This window comes from Schistocerca nitens, chromosome 1, assembly GCF_023898315.1.
Source record: "Schistocerca nitens isolate TAMUIC-IGC-003100 chromosome 1, iqSchNite1.1, whole genome shotgun sequence".
Lineage (NCBI taxonomy): Eukaryota > Metazoa > Arthropoda > Insecta > Orthoptera > Acrididae > Schistocerca > Schistocerca nitens.
The window spans coordinates 573,375,832-573,396,549 of record NC_064614.1 but is presented as its reverse complement, the minus strand read 5'-3'; the positions used below and the strand labels follow the sequence as shown (position 1 = coordinate 573,396,549).

The following is a 20,718-nucleotide window of genomic DNA, read 5'->3' as shown; positions in this document are numbered from 1 at the left end:
ACGCTAGTAATTCAGCTTAACTTAAGCACACAGAAGTATTTCAACTTATTGCTACACGTGGTTTATATTACCTGCCTGACACTTAATTCTCCCCACAAAAGTTCCTGAAATAGAGAAATTATTATTTCAAACTACTCTTAAATATTCCACATGCATACCATGTCTCCACTCTTTTGTCATTACGGAGCACAACTAAAAAAGGTCTTAACAGCACAAGATCCAGCGGCAGAGTGCCGAAACATGGCCGTTCTTCAGGTCCTCTCGCACCTCTGCTGAAGTGGGGAAGCGCCTTGCTACTGTATTGGTCAGCCACATTTCAGGCGCTCAAAGCTCAGGTAAAATTTCATCTCTTTGGTCCCACCAAAGGTGGCCAAAGGATCGTCTCAAAGATGATCATATATTCACATTCACTATCTGCGGTTAGCAGACGACCATACATTCATTTATTTCACAGATCTCACCAAACTGGATGTAGGGATTTATTTTGTGGGAGTGCACATGTGATCAATTAAATAAATAAATTGTCATTCTTTCCCACACTGGTATCCGGCTTCGCTGTATTAATTGAAATTGAGTTATTTTCCAAAAAAAAAAAAAGTGTTGTTCTGACAAAAATAATGAAGTATGCTGTACCTATTTTCAATGTCGGGCGGTACTGTACCCTTTCACCCGGGTCGGTCGGAGATTTTCTCCGCACAGGGACTAGGTGTTGTGTTGTGCTTATCATCATCATTTCATCTCCATCGACACGCAAGTCGCCGAAGTGGTGTCGACTCGAAAGACTTGAACCAGGCGTCCGGTCTACTCGACGGGAGGCCCTAGCCAAACGGCATATCCATTTACCATGTTCAAGCTTCTGACATTCCATGCCCCGACTCGTAGAAGGTTAACCTTCCGTTGATTATTCAATCTTTTTCTCATGGCAACCTCCCCCTTGGCAGTTCCCTCCCGGTGATCGGAATGGGGGACTATTCCGAAATCCTCTGCCAATGAGAGATCATCATGACATTTCTTTAGTTATAGGCCACATGTCCTGTGGATACACGTTAGGTGTCTTTAATGCAATGGTTTCCATTGCCTTCTGCATCCTCATGCCGTTGATCATTGCTGATTCTTCCGCCTTTAGGGGCAGTTTCCCATCTCTAGCACAAGAGAGTGCCCTGAACCTCTGTCCGCTCCTCCGCCCTCTTTGAGTAGGCCGTTGGGACAATGAGGGTCTTCGACAGCCAATGCTGATTATTAATCAAGATTTAAGCAGTGGCGGGTTTCGGACACGGGATCGAGACGCTACCCCTGGATCACGGATGACATAAGGGGATACTAACCAATCGCGACTGAAGATGAATGGCACGCTTTGTCAGTGGCAATCGGTTTCAAACTCGAGTGTCACTGAACGCAGGTTTAGCTCAATCAGTTTCTGAGCGAACATTGCTAAAGGAACTGCATGCAAAGGCTATTTGGAGTTGGGTTCTTAGCAACAGTCCATTTCTCACAATGGCGCATTACGCTGCACTGATTGTTGTTGTTGTTGTTGTTGTTGTTGTTGTGGTCTTCAGTCCTGAGACTGGTTTGATGCAGCTCTCCATGTTACTCTATCCTGTGCAACTTTCTTCATCTACCAGTACCTACTGCGACCTACATCCTTCTGAATCTGCTTAGTGTATTCATCTCTTGCCCTCCCTCTACGATTTTTACCCTCCACGCTGCCCTACAGTGCTAAATTGGTGATCCCTTGATGCCTCAGAACATGTCCTACCAACCGATCCCTTCTTCTAGTCAAGTTGTGCGACAAACTCCTCCTCTCCCCAACCCTGTTCAAACCCTCCTCATTAGTTATGTGATCTACCCATCTAATCTTCAGCATTCTTCTGTAGCACCACATTTCGAAAGCTTCTATTCTCTTCTTGTCCAAGCTATTTATCGTCCATGTTTCACTTCCATACATGGCTACACTTTCAGAAACGATTTCCTGACACTTAAATCTATACTCGATGTTAACAAATTTCTCTTCTTCAGAAACGCTTTCCTTGCCATTGCCAGTCTCTCTACTTCGATCATCATCAGTTAGTTTGCTCCCCAAATAGCAAAACCTGTTTACTACTTTAAGAGTTTCATTTCCTAATCTAATTCCCTCAGCACCACCCGACTTAATTCTACTACATTCCATTATCCTCGTTTCAATGGGCCTAAGACAGAGAAACTGGGCAGTAGCTGGCTGGAGGAGTTAATGTGGCCCAATGCCTCTTTTTGAAGAATGCGAGGTTTAAATGGAACTACAGCCCAGTGACACGTTTAACCCAGAGTGTGTGGATGATGTTGGTAGGGCCAGAGGGTGTTCTGTGATGTTTCATGTGTATTTGTCAAACTCGGCCTCACTTGTACACATTATCGTGAGCGTGAACCACGACGTTTTTCTCGACATTCTCGCTAACCAACTGCTGCTCTTTGTTCTACATCGTCATGATGAGTACGCTATGGACACTGCCGTCTTCCAAGACGAGAGCAGCTGTGTTTACGAGGCAGCACACACCACACGTTTCTGGTTTGACGAACACTCCAGAACCATATCGCACCCCCACCCCCCATACGGTCAAGTCTCTGAAAGCGCAACAGTATCGACCGGCAGTCGTGTCATCATCCTAAAGACGTCACTGGATGCAGATATGGAGGGGCATGCAGTAAGCACACCACTCTCCTGGCCGTTGGCAGCTTACGTGACCGGAAACGCTACGTATCAGTCAGAAAGCTCCTCAATCAGCCTCACAAAGTCTGAGTGCACCCCACTTGTCAACAGTGTTCGGCAGACACGGACAGTCACCCATCCAAATTTTAGCCAAGCCATAAAGCGCTTAACTTCGGTGATTTGACGGGAAATGGTGCTACCATTGCGGCAAGGTAGCTGGCGTCCCGATGAATCACCCAATCTTAATCGAACAGCAAATGTCTAGAATTATTTTGAACATTGGGTAAAACGTAAAGCCAAATTGTCAGAAATTTGATAGCTCTACGGGTTTCTTCGTCAATGAGCGGCTTCAGCTGGATGTGACGTACGTAAGAAACTTGCATGCTTTCTCGCTGAAATGAGATAATTATCTTAGAGCTGGCGATATGCAGAGTAGCGTGATGTTTCCTTGGGCTGGGGGAAGCAAATTTTTGTCTTAAGTGCTTATTTTACATCACGACCGGGCACTCTCTACTTTGGCACTTGCGGAGATTACAATATCCTAAATAGATAGTGCCAGGTCGATCGATTCTGCGTACTGCGATTATGATGGCGTCTGCACTGATCACCCTTCTCGTCTGACCTCTCAGTGGCTGCTCTTTTCCCAACAAATTAGAAGTTTACATTCCATGCTATAGCAGAGAAACCGCTGTACCGCAGTCACCGGAAGCACCAGACCAGGCCTTTTAGGAGGTCTGATAATTAGGCAACAGCTGGGGCATCTCTCATTTTGTATTACTCACGAGGCTGAAGTCCAGTGAATCTACAGTCAGCGTAAAACTCCGCTCTTTGAAAATGTAGTAAGATTATGTAAGAGAGGCGTTCAATAAGTAATGCAGCACATCATTTTTCTCGGCTACTGTCGGTTGAAAACATGAGGAATTTGTTACGGGACATCGTGGAATATTCCCGCTTCAGCCCACTTCATGAAGTTCCGATAGGTGACGGCGCTGTAAGCAGCCTTCAGAATGGCGTCTGTAACGTAGGTGCGTTCCAGGCAGAGAGCTGGCATTGAGTTTCTCTTGGCGATAAACCAAAGCATCGCAGATATTTATATGCGGTTGCATAATGTCAACACAACCCTGGCAGTGAACAAAAGCACGGTGCGTCGCTGGGCGAGTAGTCTGTCATCATCACAATCAGGTCGCGCGAACATGTCCGATCTCCCACGTCCCAGCCAGCTGCACACAACTGTGATTCCGGTAATGTTGGAAACGGCTGACACTCTAACGTGAGGTAGTGACGAATCACAATCAAACACCTCGATGCTCAAATGGACGTCTCTGTTAGTTTGCTGACGTACTCGTCCACCAGTTGGGGTTCCTCGCCACCTAACAAAAGACCAGAATCTACTCTGTAGGAATCAACATGGATTCCGGAAACAGCGATCGTGTGAGACCCAACTCGCTTTATTTGTTCATGAGACCTAGAAAACATTAGATACAGGCTCCCAGGTAGATGCCATTTTCCTTGACTTCCGGAAGGCGTTCGATACAGTTCCGCACTGTTGCCTGATAAACGAAGTAAGAGCCTACGGAATATCAGACCAGCTGTGTGGCTGGATTGAAGAGATTGTAGCAAACAGAACACAGCATGTTGTTCTCAGTGGAGAGACGTCTACATACGTTAAAGTAGCCTCTTGCGTGCCACAGGGGAGTGTTATGGGACCATTGCTTTTCACAATATATATAAATGACCTATGTCGGAAGTTCCATGCGGCTTTTCGCGGATGACGCTGTAGTATACAGAGAAGTTGCAGCATTAGAAAATTGCAGCGAAATGCAGGAAGATCTGCAGCGGATAGGCGCTTGGTGCAGGGAGTGGCAACTGACCCTTAACACAGACAAATGTAATGTATTGCGAATACATAGAAAGAAGGATCCTTTATTGTATGATTATATGAAAGCGGAACAAACACTGGTAGCAGTTACTTCTGTAAAATATCTGGGAGTATGCATACGGAACGCTTTGAAGTGGAATGATCATATAAAATTAATTGTTGGTAAGGCGGGTACCAGGTTGAGATTCATTGGGAGAGTCCTTAGAAAATGTAGTCCATCAACAAAGGAGGTGGCTTACAAAACACTCGTTCGACCTATACTTGAGTATTGCTCATCAGTGTGGTATTCGTACCAGGTCGGGTTGACGGAGGAGACAGAGAAGATCCAAAGAAGAGCGGCGCGTTTCGTCACAGGGTTATTTGGTAAGCGTGATAGCGTTACGGAGATGTTTAGCAAACTCAAATGGCGGACTCTGCAAGAGAGGCGCTCTGCATCGCGGTGTAGCTTGCTATCCAGGTTTCGAGAGGGTGCGTTTCTGGATGAGGTATCGAATATATTGCTTCCCCCTACTTATACCTCCCGAGGAGATCACGAATGTAAAATCAGAGAGATTCGAGCGCGCACGGAGGCTTTCCAGCAGTCGTTCTTCCCGCGAACGATACGCGACTGGAACAGGAAAGGGAGGTAATGACAGTGGTACGAAAAGTGCCCTCCGCCACACACCGTTGGGTGGCTTGCAGAGTATAAATGTAGATGTAGATGTAGACCACAGAGGACTGCCATCTGTATGGCCCAATGAAGGTTGCACTCCGTGGGAAGCAGCACGTAGATGTTGAGGAGCTATTTGACACAACAAAACGTTGGCTCCGACGTCGAACAGTACAGTGGTACCGTCCGAGCATACAGGCCCTCGAAGCAAGGTGGCATAAGGCTGTCGCATTGGACAGAGATTATGTTGAAATATAGAGTTTTGTGGCCAAAAGAGTGGTGAATAACAAGATGTATAGGAATCGTGAGTAAAACCAACCTGCTTTGAGCAAAAAATTTGTTGCTTTACTTACTGAACGCCCCTCGTAATTACGTTCGCATTGTTTAAATACAGCTCTATCGCCCATTAAGTCTAATCACTCTGTGTAGCACTAACGCGGTAATCTACGAGCCGCGCAGAGTAGCGGGTGGCTAGGTGGTGGTGCAGGCGTCGGCCACCGAGCGGCGCTGCCGTCGGGGCGGCTCGAGGCGCCGGCACAGTGGAGGGCCGCAGTGTCAGTGCGGTTGCGACTGGCAGCCGGGCGGCAGCGAACGGCGAGCGCAGCGACCGGGCTATGGGACGACACGCCGACGCCCCCGCCGCGCCGCCTCCTCGCCTCCTGCCGCCAACGCCAGCCGCCGACTCGGGCACCCGTATCTAGCTGAGAACAGGTCAGTGGCGGCAGCACACACCTCGCGAGCTCCCGTCCACCGCTGACTCTGCACAATTCGCCGGCGTCGTACCCTCCGATGCAGTGAAACGGCGACGAGCGTCGTACACCTCGTCGACGTGCTTCTGGTGCAGAGTGTGTTGTTGTTTACGTTCTGACAAGATCTAGATCATTTCTGCTTAGATCTGTGAACCTTACATCCAGTCGTTTGCTTAAGTGGTGTATGTTACAGTTTGGCCAGTCAAAATCAAGTGAGTAGGGCATAAACCCGAATCTCTCACTCTTAAAAAATAAACCAACGTTCCCATTTTGTAATTTCTCTATGGTTCTTACAGCATTCTCCGTATCGAAATGAATGATGCCGCGTGTAGAAATTTGACTGGGGTGATAATGTGTCCCATTCTGAACGTGAATTTTCAGGTTAATACATGTGTATACTGAATGTTCTACGCGCTACATCTGCTTAACACTGCCAAACATGAACACAGTGTAAATTATCACAGGTTAACAGATTGTTATTTGTGGTTTGTTGTCAATCTCCTTCTACAGCCACACTCAAAAACTCCACTTCAGTGCATTTTGGGGCCCAGCATCTGTCTACACTAACCACAAAACGCATTTAAATTGTTTGTGGCTTTTCTGCAGATAATTTTAAAGGTAAATTAATACTCACACAACTAGCAAGTAACTGTGAATTTATTAACGTATTATTCCCATTCCTGAGAAAACTGATGTACTCCGGGAACTGTTGCTACTAGAACGTGCGGGTCTTGCAGGCAGAACAACTCAAAAAATTTTCAAATGTGTGTGAAATCTTATGGGACTTAACTGCTTCGGTCATCAGTCCCTAAGCTTAGACACTACTTAACCTAAATTATCCTAAGGATAAACATACACACCCATGCCCGAGGGGAGGACTTGAACCTCCGCCGGGACCAGCCGCACAGGCCCTAGCCGGCCGGTGTGGCCGTGCGGTTCTATGCGTTACGTCTGGAACCGAGCGACCGCTACGGTCGCAGGTTCGAATCCTGCCTCGGGCATGGATGTGCGTGATGTCCTTAGGTTAGTTAGGTTTAATTAGTTCTAAGTTCTAGGCGACTGATGACATCAGAAGTTAAGTCGCATACTGCTCAGAGCTTTAGACAGATCGGCTAATCCCGCGCGGCGCAGAACAACTATGTCACAAACGTCCAACTGCAGAACTTGGATTCTGCGATTCCTTTGAAGAGACCGCTTGCTTTGTGGATTGGATCACAGCGACAACGATGTCGCCAGAGTTGCGTCGGCCGAGTGAGACAGGAGCGACGGAGAGCTGTGAGAAGACGTGGCACCGGGGACCAAACATCGCGTGTGTTGTTCACTGTGGAAGGCTGCTGCTTCTTTCTGTCATGACTTCCTGTGGCGTGAATCCCGCACATGTCGGCGTCAGTGTTTCTTTACATCGACCACTTGTCTCCGCCGTCTGCAGTCACGGTAGAACAACAACGTCGCAAGACGTTGGCCAGGTTGTCGTGTCAGTGTCCGTACTCCACGCACACGCTCCTCTTCGCACCGAACAGTTATGCTCCTGGTGTGACTACCGTAATGATTCCCTTACCGCGCTGTCGGATTTTAAACAACCAGGAATTGTTCCAGGCAGAGGAAACCCAGTAAATGGTACTCCGTATCGTATCTGCTGCTCTGTGCATAATTTGACATGGATAATTGTGCTTCTGGAAGTCACAGGAATTTTGTTTTGCCTCTCCCACGGTAAATTAGATGTCGCCCTTCCACAGAACACTTCTTGCGTTAAACCACGCTGATTAGGTCTCTGAAACGGCTGGAGATTGTTGTCAGTAAATGGAATACCTTGCGTATGAGACACACATAGGATTATTGTAAATGGAATACCTTTCGTATGAGAGACACATGGGATTATTCACAGTAGCTGAAGATGCTGCTGATTTTAGTTTCTGTCTGATGTTAATGTCAATCTACAATCGTGCATCCTAATTTTTTGACAAACGATGTTCATGGGATTTTTTATTTACGTTCCTTTTCGTCTCACGAGGTACGAATGACTATCTGAGAAAAGTTCCAAACATTCTCTTTCCGTCACCGTTCCGTCCCTGGGCGTAAGGTTTTAGCTTCTTCTCTGTAAGAATAAATCTCTGCATCAGTTATTCGAGCCCTCGGAGGAAGCGTCGGGTTCAAAACCAAATGAGCCTCAGTTTCGTAATAAGTGAGTCCCGTTTGATTATATAGTGGATTCCGTGGCGGTTGCAGCAGACTGGCACCGCCGTTTCCATTGGTTGTGAGACATTAGTGAACGTTCGTGGAAAAATGGTTCAAATGGCTCTGAGCACTATGGGACTCAACTGCTGTGGTCATCAGTTCCCTAGAACTTAGAACTACTTAAACCTAACTAACCTAAGGACATCACACACACCCATGCCCGAGGCAGGATTCGAACCTGCGACCGTAGCAGCAGCGCGGCTCCGGACTGGAGCGCCTAGAACCGCACAGCCACCGCGGCCGTCAACGTTCGTGGAGGTTGATTCCGTGATGATATTACAGACTTTCAGGGATGATGGAGAAGGATAAATGTATCAAAAAAGTCTAGTAATCATAGGCTCTAAAACACGTACCTTAAGAGCTATAAGTACTTCTTCATCTTCGATACTGTGAAACAAATATCTTCTAATGTAAGCTCTTTGCTTGTTTATTTTGGGAGGAGGCAGAGTGGGTCATTCCAAGAGAAAATGTTAAGTAAACATGGGCTGTAAAGTGCATACCTTAATAGATGTGAGTACTTGTTTATTTTTTCACTAAAGTGAAACATCTCTTCTACTGGTCAAGTGCTCAGAGCTCTTAAGGTATGCATTTTAGAGCGCATGTGGACTTGAACTTTTTGATACATTTGCCATTCTTCATCATTCCTGAAAGTCCGTAACATCATTATGGTATCACCCTGCATAGCACAAGTTTCCGTATGAGAATAACATAGCAGTATGTGTCACCTGTACACGAGAAACGTTGCACAGAACGAAAGCCTATTTACTACACTTGCGCGGCCTGTACTGGTATAACGCAAAAGCTACTGTTAGAGAAGACGTAAAGAGTACACAGATATGAGTTGTGACAAGGGGCATGCATTCTTGCTCGACTCGCCGGTAACTGTACAAACATGGTAATAAATCAGAAATGAGACCGTGAAGAAATTGAAATTTTTTAGAGTGAAATTACGAATATTTTTCAGCTACTTACGTGTAGAGACTGTAAACACAAACGTAGACTGTCCTCACAGATATACCTAGGGAATCTTTCCTCCTACGCTCTTTCTGTAATCTCAACGGGAATAAAACAATACACAGAACTGCAAGAAGAGCCTACCAGATTTGCAGAGTACCATTATGGTGAAATACGATATGAAAACACGCATTCCGTGCTGCTCTGAGCGCTGTTTCACGCCACATCGGCTCTGAATAGCATCACCAGGACACCGAATATTCAACAAAAGCGACAGGTAATAAAACAAGGACACATCTCAAGTAAGAGTAGTATGATAGTCCTGAATACTCGCTGCGCCGGAATTTCTCTAGCTGAAGTCAGTGATCCATAGAACGCACGTGCGCTGTAAATTCTTTGCGATCCAGAAACTTCACGTAATCTCCCCTTGTTATGCTTAATGAATATCTGAGAAGATTCCGAGAAGAGCCGGCCAGTGCTGGAAGCGGCCAGAGATGCGTATCCCTCGGCGCCCGTTCGCAAACAAGACGCGGGACGGTAATTATCCGGCCAGCCGAAGCGGACGAAAAAAGGTGCGCGAAACTCCGGCACGGCTGGCGCGGAGGCGAGCGGAGCGGTGCGTGATGGGTATTAGCGGAGCACGGCGGGCCAGAGGTTAATGCCTGCCTGCCCTGGCCACTGCAGCTGCCGCGTCTGCAGGGAGAGGGCTGCCGCGCTGGACGTCTGAATCAGCACTCGCAGCACCCGACAAGGTTGACGCTGGAACCGAGCTGCGAGCTCAGTGACCGACTTCTGGAGTAAACTGGAGACATCATTGATTACTGGAGATAAGCGACTCAGAGGAACACATTTGAAGGGTTATAGTGCTAAACGGGATACGTAACAAAATGTTTATTCAAAATAAACAGCCGGCCGTTGTGACCGAGCAGTTCTAGGCGCTTCAGTCCGGAACCGCGCTGCTGCTACGGTCGCAGGTTCGAATCCTGCCTCGGGCATGGATGTGTGTGATGTCCGTAGGTTAGTTAGGTTTAAGTAGTTCTAAGTTCTAGGGGACTGATGATGATGGTAAGTCCCATTGTGCTTAGAGCCATTTGAACCACCAAAATAAACTTTATTCAAATAACAAGAACAGGAATATGCACTAAATACACATTAACACTTGCTTACTGATTTTACAAAAATTGATGCTTCAAAAACATCAAATAAACACTGACTTTTCTAAATAAATTTGCACTCAGATGCTAAACGGCCTACGTCTACCAAACAATTTTTTTAATATTTCCACCTCTAGTAATAATTTTTTTGTTCAATCTTGGCACAATTCACCATAAAATTGTTTGTCACTTCAAGCGGGTATTCCATCACACTTTTAAGGTATTTTTTCTTCTGAGTATACCATCCTTTCGTACTAGTTGCCTCACTAAATGTGATCGTTTTGAAATCTTCATTTCGTCGCCGTTTTTTAAACGTTCTTAATAATTCCCGACACTCCCAAACGTCTTTTTTATCTGAATTGCCCAAGGTGTGTTGGTTTTAATCCACGAGGCAGAACTTATATTAACCATAGTCGTGCTAATGATCATTTCACCTGTTTGCTGATAGTCCATAAAATAACTTTCGCCGCGTGGAGTGGCCGTGCGGTTTGAAGCGCCATGTCACGGATTGCGCGGCACCTCCCGCCGGAGCTACGAGTCCTCCCTCGAGCATGGGTGGATGTATTGTTCTTAGCATAAGTTAGTTTAAGTAGTGTGTAACTCTAGGGACCGATGACCTCAGCAGTTTGGTCCCTTAGGAATTCACACATATTTGAACAACACAACTTTAAACAGTTGTTATTCCGGGCTGCTGCTATGGTTTTCATTACGTCACGCTTTCTTTTAGTGTTGCCGATTTTTCTGTTACTTGCCTTCGCTGAATTATTCATATTGTTTTCGCTGTCCGTTGTACCATGAATCAATACACGCAAAGGATAGGTCACAAAAGGGCAGGAGCAAGATGAAGTGTATTATCTCTATGTTCCGCATAGTCAATTCGTGTAAAGCATTCCGCATTAACTCCATGTAGCATGAACAATTTATATACCTCTCATGCCATCTACTGGTCTTCGTACTACTTACCTCAGCCATCATCAGAGGTAGCCCTTTTAGCATGGAAAAGCCCTTTTCGCATACCAAGTAAAGAAGTAGGAAACACAGTTTATGAAAAGCTGGCGCTCAGCCACTTTATTTATCTTACTACAAACCTGTAGATTAGATTAGATTAAATAAGATAGTCTTTTTGAATGTTAACTAAGTAAGAAAGGGATAGATAGCTACTTAAGGCTGGCGACGTGCTTCAGAGATCATCTACCTAGACGTAACTTCGCTGCTATTGAAATTCCACTACGTACACGGATTTCGGTTTTCTTCTTACTTATTTTCTTATTATATCTTTCTGACAATACGTTGTTCGTGTCTTCTATGGCCTTTTGGAGATTGTTTTCAGTGTTAGCCGAATCTAAAAATGATCTCCAGAAGGCTATGGGAGATGTGAACAGGGTATTTTCAGAAATATTTTATATGAAAACAAATAAGGAGGAGACAGAATTACTTCTATTTAGTAGAGTTAGAATAGTAAAAAACTTTCGTGTGGATGAAGAGAATCTGAAGCAAGTCACCTGCTTTAAGAACCTGGGTAGCAGAACAACAAAGGCTGGTAAATCAAGCCAGGAGATTATCTGTAGGAATGCACAAATTAAAACAGAAGGACAAGCAACTACCAGTTAAAAGTAATAGTTTAAACATCATGCAACAGTATGTAAAAACTTACGTAGGACAGTAGGGGAATCTGAACGGGAAAATCTTCTTGCTTTTGAGGCATATTGTTGGAGGAGAGTCCTAAAGATTTCATGGACAGAGAGAATGGCCAATGAAGAAATGTTCAACAACATACTAAAGAAAATATCGTTGTGGAGGGCTATCAAGGAACGCAGGGACCGACGGATTGAACACCTGTGCTGATATTGCTCAGTCACTGTGAAATTAACATAAGGAAAAGCGCCAGGAAAGAATGCACGAGGAAGACCAGGACTTCAGTACGTCAGGCAGATAAAACTGGATCTAAAACTGACAACGTATTCGGAACTGAAGAGACTAGCAGAAAAGAGGGAAAATGGAGGAAGGGAATTGCTGCCGACCAATCTGCCGATTGTGAATAAGACAAGAAGGAAGGGATAAGCTGTACTCATTAAGCTGGAAACAAGAGAAAACAGTTAAACGAGACTGACTCTTTGCTTACTGCACTAAAACGTAAACATAAGTAAGACTACACTCTGGCTTCACGGTCTTTTAGTGTTTTCTCGGATAATAGGTAAAGAAAAATGAAACCTTTTTAAAGGAGGCTTAAAACACCGACTAATTCACGCACTTACTATGAAGCCTGCACTAAGCTGTTGTTACAAGCTAATTAACTGTTCCTTATGAACTCACAAAATCTGCCCGTCGCGTCGCATCTCCTCAATATAGAGTGTAAGTCGAGTGTTATTAAAGATTCTGGTATGTTCAAAATGCTATGTTACGGTCACGGTATCAAAACAATAGGTCTCTCTGAGTTAAAAACGTCGGAGTGATGGGATTTTTCAGAACTTTAACTGGAATTTCAACAAAAGCATCTCGATTGAATGTTGCAGAGAAATGTACACTATGAGAAATTCCGGGATACTGTATGTTTAACCGAGGCTTGGAAAAATACAACAACCAGCCACTTTTTATACGGCTTTATTAATGCCAAGATACGTTCTCATCCATCTTAAATTGCCATCCCATGTTTATGTCGTCATCAATACTATGTGTTTGTCGACCGCGAGCAATTCTTTTACCACCACAGCCATCCAAATGTCGGTTAGTCGGTTAGTAACTCTCTCCCACCTTCCCCCCCCCCCCCCCCCCCCCACTCTCTTCCATCCAATCGCCCGAACTACGATCAAGTTCTTCTCCATTACTTGGAAAAATACAACAACCAGCCACTTTTTATACGGCTTTATTAATGCCAAGATACGTTCTCATCCATCTTAAATTGCCATCCCATGTTTATGTCGTCATCAATACTATGTGTTTGTCGACCGCATTTTGAACGCTGCAGCTGCCTGTCAATCCATTTAGCTACCATGTTTTCCAAGTTTTATATTTACGTTTAATTAATAATTAGTTGCACTTAGTTTTATTCTGTAACTTACAGCTCCTTGTTTCGCATTAACATACATAGTAAATACACTTTTAGCTCCACTGATTCACTGCGGCATTCGCCATGCGGACGACTTGTGTGTTTGTTTGTCCTGTAAAAGACATATATGGCCGGCCTCTCTGGCCGAGCTGTTCTAGGCGCTTCAGTCTGGAACTGCGCGACCGCTACGGTCGCAGGTTCAAAACCTGCCTCGGGCATGAATGTGTGTGATGTCCTTAGATTAGTTAGGTTTAAGTAGTTCTACGTTCTAGGGGACTGATGACCTCAGATGTTAAGTCCCATAGTGCTCAGAGCCATGTAAACCATTTTGAAAAGACACCTATAGCGGAGTTTCAATTTTCTTATATACTGGGTAGTTGTGCTGATAGATTAAATACCGCAGACCATTGATTTCTGTCCGTTTCTAGCTGCACCAGTGTTAAGTCTACAAACGCAACTTACATCAGAAGTACATTTTCATCGTATAAGAAAACTGCAACTCGACTTTAGATGTATTTTTACGATATAAACAAACATGTATAGGGCACATGGGGAAGACGGCGCTGCAGCAGTGAAGATGAACGTGTGTGTGTGTGTGTGTGTGTGTGTGTGTGTGTGTGTGTGTGTGTGGTCTGAATGTAAAGGGGAAATAAGGAGATACAAGTTACAGAGTAAAAGTAAGTGCGAATACCTATTAATTAAACCTAAATACGCGACTCTGAAAACGTGGAAGCGAAACGGATTGTTATTAAATTATTGTTAACTGAGGATGGTAAAACGCAACATAAACGCAACATAAAGTCTGGGCCAAGGTGCACTCAGCCTAATGATGCCTAACTTAGGAGCTACTGGGGTATGAAACAGCGACTCCAAAGTCAATGAAACCGACAGCTGCCGGCCGGGGGTCGATACCGCCTCGAAAGACGCCACTGTCAGAGGATGATACGGCGGTCGGTCATTCCTAACTGACCCATCAGGGCCGGAACGCGAAGCTTTGCTTTGCCTCCAGAATACGAAAAACCGTTGCGTGGCTCCCAGTCTGTTTGCATATAACAGAGTTTGAATCATTATTACATTTTGCAATAAATGGCTCTGACCACTATGGGACTTAACTTCTAAGGTCATCAGTCCCCTAGAACTTGAGAACTACTTAAACATAACTAACCTAAGGACATCACACACATCCATGCCCGAGGCAGGATTCGAACCTGCGGTCACGCTGTTCCAGACTGTAGCGCGTAGAACCGCTTGGCCGCTCCGGCCGGCTATATTTTGCAGTGATATCCATTATATTCGAAAAATACGTGGAATGAAGTGGAACGGAGATTCTTCGAACATTTTCTCCGAAAGACTTATCTTGATACTCGTTTCAGACAGGCTACACGTCTTTGACGGAAAACGGTGGCTTTTTGTTGTCCTGTACTTCGCAACAAACCGGCAGAGACCACTAGATCGAAAAATAAAATCATAAATTCTACCTCAATGTAAACACATAATTGTCTAAAGCAGTGAAAAAAAAAAACTGCCTAGCAGGCGCAAGACCCGAACCCTGAGCACTACACATAACATGATCACACGTGCTCAGAGCCACATCGATGTGAACACTTGACTTGGGTTGAGATGGTCAGTGCGACAGGCCGATAGCTCAACCGCTGCACGTGAGGCGAGATACGTCATCTGGTGATGTCACATGTCCGACATTTATCATTCACTTTTGGAATAATTCCCGACATGTGCCAACCCATAAGGCTCATATTAAATTACGTGTCTCAACATCACCCACGTCGCTAGGAGGTTTTTAAACGTTAATAAGAATCACTCTGTATAGGAAATCATTTGTACGAAATTAAAAACCTTCGCAGACCACTTCACTTCTTTCGTCTGCAAAAGCAATTTATAAATTTTCCAATGATATATGAGATTAGATTATTGCTCGCACTGACAATAGTGCACCAGGCATTGTCTTAGGCAATTTTATTGTCGTCGGTGTTAGCAAGTTTCCGCCCGCATAGTAGTATCTATTCCATTTCTTCTTGTATGTAGATATATGTGCAACCTCTCAACGCCTCGGTTTCACACATCAGTATTAAAAACAAGCTCGAGTCCTGTAATGATTTTTGTAACCCTTTGTAGTGTCTTTGCAGTTCGTTTGTCTTTCATCAGCCGGCCTGTGTGGCCGAGCTGTTCTAGGCGCTTCAGTCTGGAACCGCGCTATTGCAACGGTCGCAGGTTCGAATCCTGCCTCGGGCATGGATGTGTGTGATGTCCTTAGGTTAGTTAGGTTTAAGTAGTTCTAAGTTGTAGGGGACTGATGACCTCAGATGTTAAGTCCCATAGTGCTCAGAGCCATTTGAACCATTTTTTGTCTTTCATCGTTACACGAAGTAAATATTCATTTGTAACAAGCGTTGAGATATTCTGCTAGCATTGTTCCTGCAAACACTGGACAGCGACTAGCAGCACGTAACGGAGACTATAGCACCATCGCGTCCTGGAAAGAAGAGATTGCATAGCGCGCGTGATATCAGCGTAAGGTATGCGCGTAGAGCCCGCGCTATTACCTCTGTCCGCACGAAGTGTGTCTTGAAAACGCCACTTTCTTTGCCTTCACGCACACTGGGGCGCGCCGCAACAAGAAAGTAGCTAACATGATTTCATAAGTGTTGGATCCAGGAAAGAAAACAGTAGCGAGAAACTGCTACAACTTGGCTACAATTATAACAAGGAACATGAGAAACACGCAGTTCCTGTACCATAATTGTCTGTCAACACAGCAATTTCTTTACAGAAAAAGTAGTTCAAAGATGAATGTCAGTTGTTCGTCAAAGGAAGATGAATGGGGCATATGTATGGGACTCTTGCTGTACTAAATTTCCTAATTCCAGTACAACAGCAGCAAAAGTTTCGCTCGCTTGCGGCTCCACTGTACTACATCACGTCCATCATTCTCTTACGAAAGACGCCAACTACAGAAAGTGTCGCCACTCTCTCGAGACTACTGGGGTCAAGGGCGTGCATCTAAGAGCAGTTACCTGCTGCGAATGTACTTGTACTCGAGGTATAATACGTACGTCGAAATAAAGAGCGGGAGAACACACAGTGAGACTGTCATACTTCTCCTGAGAATCTACTAGTGTACCACATCTTCAAGTGACTGTCATAAGCCTTCGGAGGGAAAGCAGCAGGTTTCTCCTCAGTTTTTAACAAAAGTATTCATTGCCCTTGAAACTTCCGGGCAGATTAAAACTGTGTGCCGTACCGAGACTCAAACTCGGGACCTTTGCCTTTCGCGTGCAAGTGCTCTAACCGTCTTTTTTTTAATTTTTTGTTCCGTATCGTTCGTTGTGTTTGGTCGTAGCGGACGCCACATGACTTGCGTTGAAGTTCGTTGTTCACTTTTCTTTTACTGAGACCAGCCTGCTCTCTGACCGACCAGGCTGAGCTACCATGCCGGCATCCGTCTGAGCTACCCAAGCACGACTCACGCCCCATCCACACAGCTCTACTTCCGCCGGTACCTCGTTTCCTACTATCCAAATTCACAAAAGCTCTCCTGCGAAATTTGTAGAACTAGCACTCCTCGAAGAAAGGATATTGCGGAGACATGGGTTTGCCACAGCCTGGGGGATGTCTCCAGAATGAAATTTTACCTCTGCGGCAGTGTTTGCGCTGATATGAAGCTTCCTGACAGATTAAAACTGTGAGGACGAGCCGTGAGTCGTGCTTGGCTAGCTCAGTCGGCGGACTTCCGTCCGCACAAATCACGACAATTTTATAGCTGGCACGGTAGCTCAGCGTGTTCGGTCAGAGGGTTAGCTGCCCTCTGTAATAAAAAAAAAAACTGAGTTAATGGATCAACGAGAAGCTTTAACAAGCATCCTGGGACGTCCGCCCCAACAAAAGACAATGACCAATAACGAACAAACTGAGGTCAACAAAAAAAAAGTCTGTAGAGCACTTGCCCCGTGAGAGGCGAAGGTCCCGAATTCGAGTCTCGGTCCTGCACGCAGTTTTAATCTGCGAGGAATCTAGATTCATTTTTCTTGTTGGTTAATATATGAAAAGAAAGTGAAGGGTGGATTTTAACAGCGTGTCGACACCGTCGTCATGTTATTAGAGACGTGGCTCAAACAGGCACTGATGGGGCACAAAATTGGGCCAATCCTTTTTAAGGAACCATCTCAACATTTTGCTCTAAAGGATTTACAGGGACCATGTATGTTCAGATGGAGACTTGAATAGCGCTTCTCTCTAATTCCACATCTATAAATCTAGAGTGCCACATTTCTTGTTTGTGTGTTTTTACAATGAATGATGAAGCAGTTCCCGGTGCATCGCGACTGCTACAACAACTCCTCCTCGGATAAGAAAGCTAACTATCCACCGTAAGGGTAGACACTTGCCACAAAACTTGCTTTCTCTGCACTACTTCTCTCCCTAGAGGCAGCTGCTTCACCTACAAGTCCACTTCAAATCAACCAAGTTAAAATATGTTCACCATACATATTGCTGGACTCTTTACTTCTGCACTGGCAAAAACTGAAAGACTTCAGGATGTTAATGCTTTGTATCTGCCCACTATGAAATAATACTACTACTACTAATAATAATAATAATAACAATGATACTGTGATACAGCATTATACTACCCTTTATGTAGTGACTGTTGTGTCATGTATCAATTAATTCACTTACCTGTTTCGAAGTGAGTCTGTTGTATGAAATATCTGCAACTTGGAGAAGAGATTTTCATCGTATGTCTTCCGTTTGTTATGCACAGGCACTTGTGTGTGGTTTTGACGGTCATCGATGTTTCTTAGAAAGCACAAATTACTTGTGTACTTGGTGGAGAACGTGAGGAGAGAGTAACCTCCACCGCATAGTGTCACTCATTAATGCTAGCGACTGAGAAAAAGTTATTACTGATAACTTATATAACCAATATTAACTTTTTAAAAATATATTTCCACGACTGACACACAATCAAACCCTTTTCGTTTTTTTCCGCTCAGAAAATTTAATTTTACCCCTCTAAGTGTATTTACCTCCAAGCTGGGAACCGCAGGTCTAGTAGAATAGTTTCATGAATTTTTGCAATTCGGGCGCAACAGGAGATAGCTGACCATATTAACCCGCTGAGAACTTGCTGATAATTAAGACGATATGCATTACTTACAATACCTTGTGCTTGAAATTAAAGTTATGTTTACACACTTTTTGTGTATTTCTCTTGTTATGATCTGTAACTGTGCAAGTAAAGTCAACTTCATGTGAACCATATCAACGTATTGTCGATGACTATGATAATAGTTAAAATAAATGAACTGAGTGGATTTGGAACATCTTTATAATCTGTAGTGATTGAGAAACACTCAAATATAAAAGCGGGCGTTAGGCACAAGCAGTACAAATCGTCTCAGTGACTCGTTAGTCGGCGGCTTAATAAAACACAAAAACTAACTATAATTTTTATTTCGTCATTTTAGAAATAAAAGTGCTCAAAGAAAATTCTTTTTCATTCTAAAGTTTAATTAGACGGCATAATTGGTGATGAAGCAGAAGGGGGAGGGAGGGGGGGGGGAACTACCCTAATATCTGATTGCGCTCAGGATTAATTGTATATGAAAGGATGGGAACCACTGTTAACTAGACCTTTTCCCACACTCTATTTTGTTTGAATTGGTTGTCTGCATATGTTTCGTCAGCCATGCATTGTTTTCGCTGAATCGGAAGACGTTTAGGTTTTCCAGTTTGTATAGGTCGTTTTTAAATCGGAAGACGTTTAAGTTTTCCAGTTTGTATAGGTCGTTTTTATTTTGCATTTGTGTTTTTGTAATTTCCAGGACTAGTTTTTTCCTCAGTCATGTTGCTAAGAGGTACCTGTTTGACGAAGATATAACTTTAAAAATGTAAATTTCTTGTGATTCAAAACCTCTGCGACATTGTTCTTCACAAATCAAAATACACGTAACAAGAAATCGATGTTCTCATTAATTAAAAGAGGATTTTTTTTCTTTGTGCATGGATCCACAGTAGTCATAAAATCAAAGAAAAAATTATTCTATAAAACACAGAAAAATGTTTTAATTTGATAAAGAGGGACATTATCTGCGTTAACATTTCAAAGGGTATGCGGACCTTCTCTAACATGTCCATTGCGTTGTTTGATAGGTCAGAGGGCACTTCTCACTCTGCAAATGTAAAGGTTAATATGATAGCAAAAATTGTTCTCCGCGAATGCCTTGCATACGCGAAAAATCCTAGTTTGCACCATATTTTGCATAACCCGTTAGACTGCTGCTCTGCCTACAAATGACTGTGTCTCAGATTGGAGGGAGACAATAAGAAATTGGCATTAAAATCAAGGCCCTGGAAAAAAAAGAATTCGCAAATCGTCTCGCATCCTGCCCAGACAAGCAGACAGACGTATTACTTCAGTATCAGTTTCAAGAAAGCCCGAACAGATTATGGATATTTACAAGAGTCATTTGCCTCGAATTCTCGGCACCATTTATCATTCACTACGAAACCACTCCTTAGCTCAGACCCAGGGTACGCTCTTGGTGATAATTTACCCACTGAAAAGTGGTTTAACTGAAAAATAATTTAGTTTCGTTTATATGGTATGTTATTATTAAAGAAAACTGTCAGTTGCTTAGGCGCTTGGATCATGGCCTGTTGAAAGTCACTTCTGTGACTAGTTGTGTCACGTGTCTTAAGTGTAAAAAGTATATTCTCACGTTTGGTTGTTGATGACAGTGAGACTAATCATGGATAGGATGGTACCCAGCGCCGAAACATAGCCTGCAGCCCTCACAGATCGCCAGGGAAGTCGTTACCCATAATATAACATCAGACGTACGGATCACAACATGGCCTCCCTTCCTTGAGACACTGTTGAGGACTTTGGCTTTCAACCCAGGACATGGCTCCAAAGTCTGTCGCTCAATAACTTGACATGAACAACTTTCCTTCCCTTGCCTCCCAGATACTGGGGTTAAAAATGTTTTCAGCCACCTAGTTTCCAACCTGCTACGGTTCGCTACCATACAAGTGTGAGTTATATAGGCAGTCATCTAAAGGAACAGGGCTCTAACACTGTTATTTGTGGAATCTTTTCTGTAGAAACTGCTCCAAAACATCTGAGCGTAATGTGGTGTACGCCAGGTCGCATCGTTGCTGGGATTCCACGTTAAACGACAGTTTCTCTGCCTTCCTTCTGTTGTATACCAAGGTGACAAAAGTCATGAGATAGCGCTGTGCGCAAATACAGATGACGGAAATATTGCTTGCACGAAGTATAAAAGGGCTGTGCGTTGGTGGAGCTGCCATTTGCACTCGGGTGATTAATGTCAAAACTTATGACGTG

At 44.2% G+C, this 20,718-nt stretch overlaps 1 protein-coding gene across 1 annotated transcript in view; it reads left to right on the top strand.

Moving 5' to 3' along the window:
• The first annotated feature begins 5,784 nt into the window (after nt 1-5,784).
• Nucleotides 5,785-20,718, top strand: part of LOC126255078 (adenomatous polyposis coli protein-like) — a 507,167-nt gene continuing 492,233 nt past the window's right edge. Inside the window, exon 1 of the mRNA XM_049955366.1 lies at nt 5,785-5,922. The gene's annotated coding sequence lies outside the window, so the exon portion shown is untranslated. The remainder of the gene's footprint in view (nt 5,923-20,718) is intronic.